This window comes from Triticum dicoccoides, chromosome 6A, assembly GCF_002162155.2.
Source record: "Triticum dicoccoides isolate Atlit2015 ecotype Zavitan chromosome 6A, WEW_v2.0, whole genome shotgun sequence".
Taxonomy (NCBI): Eukaryota; Viridiplantae; Streptophyta; class Magnoliopsida; order Poales; family Poaceae; genus Triticum; species Triticum dicoccoides.
In genome coordinates, this window is record NC_041390.1 from 253,617,532 (window position 1) to 253,627,429 (window position 9,898).

A 9,898-nucleotide genomic window follows, 5' to 3' on the forward strand; every position below is an offset into this window, starting at 1 on the left:
AAGAAAAAAGGCGGGGGAAAGAAAGGGAACTTCAAGAAGAATGGCAAGCAAGTTGCCACTCCCGTGAAGAAGCCCAAAGCTGGACCCAAGCCTGAAACTAAGTGCTTCTACTGCAAAAGGAAATGGTCACTGGAAGTGGAACTGCCCCAAATACTTGGCAGATAAGAAGGATGGCAAAGTGAACAAAGATGTCGGGGATATACCCCGCGGTATGACCCGGCCGGATGGATGACCCGGCTGGGACTTGGTGACTCACCAGAGACCCGGCTAGAGCTAGGCGACTTACTGGCGATCCGCGGACATGGCGGTTTATATGTAACCCGCTTGGGCATTGTGACTCACTGGAGACCCAGCAGGCGGATCAGACGGACGGCAAGGCCCAAAGCCCAGCAGACCGGCTTATACTCTGGTGGGCCGGCTTAAAACGGAAGGCATGAAGAGTATTTCCTTTACAAGGAAGCAAGACCCGTACTTGAATCCGACTTTTAATAGAGAATAAGTTAGTTCTAATCCTACTAGGACTCTACATGTAAGTCGCCCCTTCAACATATATAAGGAGGGGCAGGGCTCCCCAAAGAGGGACAAGCAATAAGCAATAATCTCTAGGGCTAGACACAATTAGAGGATAGCCGGCTTAACGACGACTCCCTCGTGATGATAATGAGATCTAGCCACAAACAACATGTAGGGTTGTTAACGGATGATGTTTCCCGGGGCCCGAAGCTGTCTAAATACTTGCCTTGTGTTGCGTCACTCGATTCCGCTCAACCCCTCTCAAGCTACTACAAAGATGCGTTGGCATCACAACTAAGTCCTCACACTAGGACATCTGTCGTGACAATTCCATGACAGTTGGCGCCCACCGTGGGGCTTGCGCACGGTGGTGTTGAGTTCTTGGAGGAATCTCTCCTAAGGATCGAGAAGTTCGCAATTTTTCGAATGAAGAAGGGCTGACATGAGATAGTCTTCGGCAGAGCCGGAAAATTCAATGTTTTGTGGTCTGAATTATTATTAGCTTTGGAGCTGGTCGTATGAGTTTTGCGTTCAAGGGAAGATAGAGTTTGATGTTCTTCTATGTGTCACCGATGCAACGCGATCCGTCGAATCCGAGTAGGAGATCAATTTTTGCCGCTACAAGCCGTGTATTGCCAAGGCCGACGGGAATTTTTCTATGCCATACGCCAGGTCAGATCAATCAACATACGCGTGAGGAGGCAAGGGTCAAGACCCGAGGTGGTTTCATAAATCGATCTGCGAAAAACTGCTGCCACTATTGCTCGGAGTAGTACTACTTTTAATAAACAATTATACTATTGCTCCTTGAAGGCAATAATACGTTGCTACTATTTGCATAATGTGATCCATCAAGTACTTGAGTACCGTCCGTGTTAAAACTTAGATTTTGAGGAGGCAACCTATCCAGAGAAGAAACAATATTTGTTGAAATTGCTGCGCGTGAGCATGCATGTTTGGGCAAGGAATACAATACCGGATCAGAGTGGCAGGTCAACAGGTCCAGTCTTCAGCGTCACACGTTGAGCCACGACCTGAAGGAGGTTAACGTGTGTAGATTTTCCTCAGAATTCAACGCGCCGTCGAGACCGCCCTGCCCTCCATCGTCTTGGCCTCGCGCCTGATGGACGTTGTCTCTGCTGCAGTTTCAAACCCGCCGTGCCTTGTTCTCCGACGCCCGAGTCTCTTCTGGCCGTTTTTTCCACTTCGAGCTCCTTTGGGGTCACTTCCCCTCACGCCCGCCTGATGCCTTGACGTGGTCTACCGCTGACGGCCTCTGACCAACTGCCTCTATGAGCCGCCAAGCGCCCAGCCTCACCTGCGAGTCGCCGCTCCCACTGTCGTAGCCTCGCGCAGTGGCCAAGCCAGACATCAGTGGTATTTCTAGAACGGCTATTAAAGGAAGAAGGATACAAGCTGCTCACATGCAGGACGCATTGTGAACAATAATGGAAGTCCCAGCCCATGTGTGTTTGTCTGCATGGCCTACTGTGGAAAGTAAACAGTGTGACAGGATCATATAACAAAATAAAAAGAAAAAAAGGGATCGAATCCATAGTCTGATTCTGACACACGGAACTTGCCGGTTCCCTTGTTATGTGTTGAGCCAGCTTTTGGGTAAGCAATCAAGTAAAATCAGTACTTCCGGCATGAAAAAGAAAAAACGATCCGGACTCCGTCATTGCTGCTTACGAGACCTTGCCGCAAGCCGCCGTACTAATTTGCCTCGGACGCCTCCTCTTCCTACTGCGCGTCGGCCGCGTCTGTTGACCCACCAAAGTTCGCACCAACATCTGTCTGCAACAGGAGACACGGGAGATGGACAGCCTAAAGTGTTTGGTTACAAAGCGCCACCCGATGGATGCGCGCACCGCTCGCCGCCCCGTTACAACATCCACCCTGAAGATCCATTAGCAAAAGTTGTGTGGAGTTTTGAAAACGTAAGGGAAGGGTTCACGTGAAGATGCGATAGCTCATTCCCATGATAGTGCTAGCACTACTAATCCACGCAACTACGGAGTGCTATTGGAACATCAGATCAGACGTATATATATGGAATAAAAAAACAGAGGATAATGAATCATCATGGCAGTCATGAAGGTAACATGAGGTGCTACTCCTCCGTCAGTTAGATGTACATATAGGCGGGTTATTTTCTGTCAGACTACATCCAACATTTGCGGTGCCTCGTTTCGTTGCTGAGCCGCCGTGAGCGCTATTTCTGCTGCATTGAGCCGCCTCTACTGTGACTGAGCCGCCGGGACCACATTGAGCCGCCTCTGCTGTGTGGAGCCGCTCCTGCTATGTTGAGCCGCTCCTACTGTGTTGAGCCGCCGGGACCACGTTGAGCTGCTCCTGCTGTGTTGAGCCGCTCCTGCTGTGTTGAGCCGCCGGGGTCGCACTGAGCCGCCTCTGTCGCGTTGAACGGATCATCCATCGTCCGAACAAATCAGGTGATATCTCTCTAAATATATTTTATTAGCACATATTGTTTTTGTCAAAGAACAATTACTTTGATCTGTATATTTTTGTATACAGGACAATTATTCCCTACAAAAGTGGTTTACACCTGCGTTTGTCCACATCATATTGTTCAACGGACATGGGCGAGTTGCCGCCCTGTGGCCTGGATAACATTGATTCACCAGACCCGCGCCCACTCGCTACTCAATGGACGTGCAAACCGCCGTCCTGCGGCCCAATTGACATCAACATGACATCGTTGACTCGCCCGTCCACGCGGATTACCGCACCTGCGATTGACTCATCTATCCACATCGGCTAACAATGCCACGGACGACTCATCTGTCTGCTCCCATGGCCGGCTCACCCATGATTTATTTCAGCTTCACCGTAGGTAACAGCAACTCTGCGGCGGATAAATTCCGGCTTGACATATCAGGTGAAATGCATCCGGTATATTTTTTACATATTAATTTCTTTAAAGGAGCAATTACTCTGGTTTGCAAGTTTCTCAATGCAGGACAAGTGGTCTATTGCAAAAGAGACTATTATATCACTAAGCTGTTGAATAACTCATGCCGGTTTATATCACGGTTAAATATGAAGAATCTCAAGCCAACTCCTCGAGTCGTCTTAAGACTCGGGGGCTACAATGACATGACTCGGGAACTCCGGGTCATTGGAGGGAATGATAACCCGTTTCGAGAGGACACCGCCATATTGATCAAAATTTAAAGGCCGTCAGAAAATTGTCGGTTCAAGATCCGGTTCAAGAGACATCTCTCTCCCACAAAGTTTTGAAGCTCTCAAATCCGGTTCAAACATCCGGCTCAAGGTAAATTTGTCTCTTACAAAGCTTTTAAGCTCTCAAATCCGGTTCAAAGTTCCGGTTCAAAAATAATTAATCTCTCGCAAGTTCGAGTTCTCAGAAAGATTAAAGGGTGCTAAAAAGGGATTTCTGCCATGATGCACGGTTCAAACATGGGTATTCTACTTTACGGCTTATCTTATTATGGTCACTTGGGGGCTTCCTGCTCATTGAGTATATCTGTCAATACCCTCTTGATCGGTGTAATGCCAAAAGTTATATGGTCACTTGGGGGCTTCCTGTTCAAACATAGGTCATATTCGAACCAAAGAGAACATAGCTGTCGGTACCCTCTTGATCGGCACAATGCCAAACTCACTAGGGGGCTTCTTGATCGTATTCGAATCATAGCTTAACCCCTTTTGGGTCCGACGTGGATCATATTTGAATCAGCGTCGTTAAACAACTCTCAAGGTCATTTGGGGGCTTCCTATTCAAACATAGGTCGTATTCGAACCAAAGAGAACATAGCTGTCGGTACCCTCTTGATCGGCAACGCCAAAGCCACTGGGGGCTATATGATCATATTCGTATCTTAGCTTAACCCCTTTGGAACGGTTTTCTGATCGTATTCGAATCAGAAGCCTCAAAAATTTTGAAGTCTCTTTTTGCAAACATTTTTTGGATTTTACTTGAAGTTTTTTTTATCATATCTAAAGTGTATATGAGTGGTTACTATTTAACCTCGGTTTAATTTTCGATGATAAGTCGCCAGCTTATGACAATCATCATCTATGTGGAAGCACTGCCTTCTAAGGATTGGGTTATCACCCCTGCTGCACAGGTCATGTAAACCGGCAGTACAAATTCAATATCACAGTGGTTATATGTGAGATATTATGACCCACCCTGCGGTAAACCGCCAAAGGATCTTGTGACCTACTTGTATGCAGGATAAGACTACATTTGGGTGATTACCCGCCCTGGCTTTTGACGTTAAGTCGCCATGGCATATGTTGTTTAAACTCTGCAGGATTTATAGAGCTATGACTTACATAAATGATTAAATTCAAGCCCATCATCAAAGATTTAAATTGGTGTCTCAAAAGGGTTATCAATTCTTGATTTTCTCAAAGGCTATAAGCCGTCGGGTTACAAAAATTCCGGCTTACAATGGAGGCTATTAAATCGCCATCGGCCAAGAGCCGCCGGGTATTTAAAACTCCAGATTTACTTGTCAACAGATAAGGTATTTGAATCTTTAAATAGCCAAACTTGGCTGGATTTTCATTATGATATTGAATGATTGAGGTTTTCAAACTGGGTTATTCAAATCTTTAATAGCCAACATGGCTGGATTTTTATTATGGTTATCAGTAACTAATATTATTGAGGTTTTCAAAGTCGCTTCAGCGCAATGGCTATTATTTTATCAATGGCTATGATTTATTCTACAATGACAGGAATAGTCCCGAGTCGCTACAGGCTTACGACCCGGCACTTGGGGGCTACATTATTCAAATTAAGATTACATCGAATATGCAAGTCCCATGTCACTGCCAGCATGCACCATGGCACTTGGGGGCTAATGCAAAGTCATTTTTGCTCAACTTATTGAAGACCCGACTCATCACATTCTAAATGAGCCAGCCCTTGGGGGCTACCAATTGCTCCTATCAACAATTCAAGGTACACAAGTCTTAATCCATTATATTGAAGGGTCCACTACTCAGTTGGTAAAGCACAAAGCTCTTAACCTTGTTGACGTGGGTTCAAGCCCCATGATGGGGGTTACATCATATGATGTTCTTTTCCAACAAGTATATATAAAGTCCCAGCTCAATATTATCTTACTGAGCCGGCCCTTGGGGGCTACACGTTGCTGTTCAAATCTATATGATCATATTTATAAAGTCCCTACTCATTATTGCATAATGACCCGGCCCTTGGGAGCTACACTGGTTGAAGTTTTATGAGCATGAGGCAATTACAAGTCCCAGGTTGCTGCAAACATGACAACCCGGCACTTGGGGGCTACATATGTGGAATACTCAGTTCTGAGTAGTGATTGAGATGAACAACATGGATTTCTTCAAAGTGGTAATATTTATATTGAAGCAAGTCTTAAGTCATCACTTTGCTCTACTCAAGACTTGGGGGCTAGAGGTAATATGGATATGAGGGAGAGAAATCTTCAAAATTCTCAGTTATGACCCGGCAGCATCATAAGATCAACCCGGCATCAGCAACAATTACATGATTCGGCATCGTCTGTTTTATAATCTGGCAGTTTTGGTAATGATAAACCGGCAAGTGTTACATCTTCAAGCCGGTTGAAAGCTAGATGAGTATTTCAAGACCAATATTCTTAAGCCGACGTTTTGGAGGCTGACTCAAGTGGATTATCTCTTACTATATTTCTCTACAAGAAAACCAATGTCAGCAAATTGATTCTAAAGGTGACCTATTGACCCGGATTTTTCAAAAATAAGTATCTGGATTATTTGCATTGACAAATTTGAAGCATATCAGTTAAAGAAGATTTTCTATGGGGATATGGACATATTTATATCAACAAGGAAATGACAAGGACTTAAATATGTTCAGGTGCTGGCTTACAAGAATATTTAACCCGGAGCACAACCTGTCAAATTTGTTCTTGAGTTATTTTGTAGGATCAGTTTAACATGGATAAATCCAAATTAAACTGGGGGCTAATGTCGGGGATATACCCCGCGGTATGACCCGGCCGGATGGATGACCCGGCTGGGACTTGGCGACTCACCAAAGACCCGGCTGGAGCTAGGCGACTTACTGGCGATCCGCGGACATGGCGGTTTACATCTAACCCGCTTGGACATTGTGACTCACTGGAGCCCAGCGGGCGGATCAGACGGACGGCAAGGCCCAAAGCCCAGCAGACCGGCTTATACTCTGGTGGGCCGGCTTAAAACGGAAGGCATGAAGAGTATTTCCTTTACAAGGAAGCAAGACCCGTACTTGAATCCGACTTGTAATAGAGAATAAGTTAGTTCTAATCCTACTAGGACTCTACATGTAAGCCGCCCCTTCAACATATATAAGGAGGGGCGGGGCTCCCCAAAGAGGGACAAGCAATAAGCAATAATCTCTAGGGCTAGACACAATTAGAGGATAGCCGGCTTAATGACAACTCCCTCGTGATGATAATGAGATCTAGCCACAAACAGCATGTAGGGTTGTTACCGGATGATGTTTCCCGGGGCCCGAAGCTATCTAAATACTTGTCTTGTGTTGCGTCACTCGATTTCGCTCAACACCTCTCAAGCTACTACAAAGATGCGTTGGCCTCATGACTAAGTCCTCACACTAGGACATCTGCCGTGACAATTCCATGACAAAAGGTATATTTGATATACATGTTATTGATGTGTAGCTTACTAGTGTTTGTAGTAACCCCAGGGTATTTGATACCGGTTCAGTTCCTAAGATTAGTAACTCGAAACAAGAGTTGCAAAATGAATAAAGACTAGTTAAGGGCGAGGTGACGAGGTGTGTTGGAAGTGATTCCAAGGTTGATAAAATCACCATCGCATACTCCCTCTACCTTTCGGATTAGTGTTTAACCTAAATAAATGTTATTTGGTGTTTGCGTTGAGCATTGATACGTCTCCAACGTATCTATAACTTTTGATTGTTCCATGTTGTTATACTATCATTCTTGGATGTTTCATAATCATTTTATAGTCATTTTATATCATTTTTTGGTTCTAACCTATTGACATAGTGCCAAGCGCCAGTTGTTGTTTTTTTGCATGTTTTTTACATCGCAGGAAATCAATACCAAACGAAGTCCAAACACACCGAAACTTTTTGTTGATTTTTTGGACCAGAAGACAATCAATGGGTCGAAGAAGCACCTGGGGGTGCTCCGAGGGGAGCACAACCCACCAGGGCGTGCTAGGAGGCCCAGGCGCGCCTCGGTGGGTTGTGCCCACCTCGGGTGCCCCCTGGACCGCCTCTTTACTCTATGAATACCCCAATATTCCAGAAACCCTAGGGGAGTCGACAAAAATCAATTCCAGCCACCGCAAAGTCCAGAACCACCAGATCCAATCTAGACACCATCACGGAGGGGTTCACCACTTCCATTGGTGCCTCTCCGATGATGTGTGAGTAGTTCTTTGTAGACCTTCGGGTCCATAGTTAGTAGCTAGATGGATTCCTCTCTCTAGTTTGATTCTCAATACAATGGTCTCTTGGAGATCCATATGATGTAACTCTTTTTGCGGTGTGTTTGTTGGGATCGGATGAACTTTGAGTTTATGATCAGATCTATCTTTTTATCCATGAAAGTTATTTGAATCTTCTTTGATCTCTTATATGCATGATTGCTTATAGCCTCGTATTTCTTCTCCGATATTTGGGTTTTGTTTGGTCAACTTGATCTATTTATCTTGCAATGGGAAGAGGTGCTTTGTAGTGGGTTCGATCTTACGGTGCTTGATCCCAGTGACAAAAGGGGAACCGACACGTATGTATTGTTGCTACTAAGGATGAAACGATGGGGTCTATTTGTACATAAATAGATCTTGTCTACATCATGTCATCATTTTTATTGCATTACTCCGTTTCTCCATGAACTTAATACACTAGATGCATGTTGGATAGCGGTTGATGTGTGGAGTAATAGTAGTAGATGCAGGCAGGAGTGGGTCTACTAATCTTGGACGTGATGCCTATATAATGATCATTGCCTGGATATTGCTATTTTTCTCGAGAGAAGCCACTAGTGAAATCTACGTCCCCCGGGTCTCGTTCTCATATTATTTGCCTTTGCGATCTATTTTATTTGCCTTTTATTTTCAGATCTATTGAACCAAAAATACAAAAAAAACCTTGCTGCAATTTATCCTTATTTATTTTATTTGGCGTTCGATCTATCAACCTAACACAATTTATTCACATCCGTTTGCCAATTTCTGGCACTATTACCTGAAAGGGATTGACAACCCCTTTAATACGCCGGGTTGCGAGTATTTGTTATTTGTGTGCAGGTGTCGTTTACGTATTGTTGCTTGGTTCTCCTACTGGTTCAATAACCTTGGTCTCATCACTGAGGGAAATACCTACCGTCACTGTGCTGCATCATCCCTTCCTCTTTGGGGAAATATCGATGTAGCTTCAAGCCAAGCATGAATATGACTAGATCATGTTTATTGCAATACGGTTATTCATTTAAGCCATAGAATAATTGTAGTTCTGTTTACATGAATAAAACCTTCTATGGTCATACACCCAATGTAAATGGTTTATTGAATCTCGATCATAGTGATACACATATTCATAATATTGATGCCAAAAGATGCAAAGTTGATAATGATAGTGCAACATACTTGTGGCACTGCCATTTTGGTCATATTGGTGCAAAGCGCATGAAGAAACTTCATGCAGATAGACTTTTGAAATCACTTGATTATAAATCATTTGATACTTGCGAACCATGCCTCATGGGCAAGATGACTAAGACTCCGTTCTCCGGAACAATGGAGCGAGCTAATGACTTATTGGAAATAATACATACCGATGTATGCGGTTTGATGAATGTTGAGGCACGTGGCGGGTATCATTATTTTCCGACCTTCACAAATGATTTGAGTAGGTATGGATATATCTACTTGATGAAACACAAGTCTGGAGCATTTGAAAAGTTCAAAGAATTTCAGAGTGAAGTGGAGAATCATCGTAACAAGAAAATAAAGTTTCTATGATCTGATCGTAGAGGCGAATATTTGAGTTACGAGTTTGGCCTTCATTTAAAACAATGTGGAATTGTTTCACAACTCACGCCACCTGAAACACCACAGCATAATGGTGTGTCTGAATGATGTAACTATACTTTATTAGATATGGTGCGCTCTATGATGTCTCTTACCGGGTTACCACTATCATTTTGGGGTTATGCATTAGAGACAGTCGCATTCACGTTAAATAGGGCACCGTCTAAATCCGTTGAGACGACACCGTATGAACTGTGGTTTGGAAAGAAACCTAAGCTGTCGTTTCTTAAAGTTTGGGGATGTGATGCTTATGTCAAAAGGCTTCAACCTAATAAGCTCGAACCCAAATCGGAGA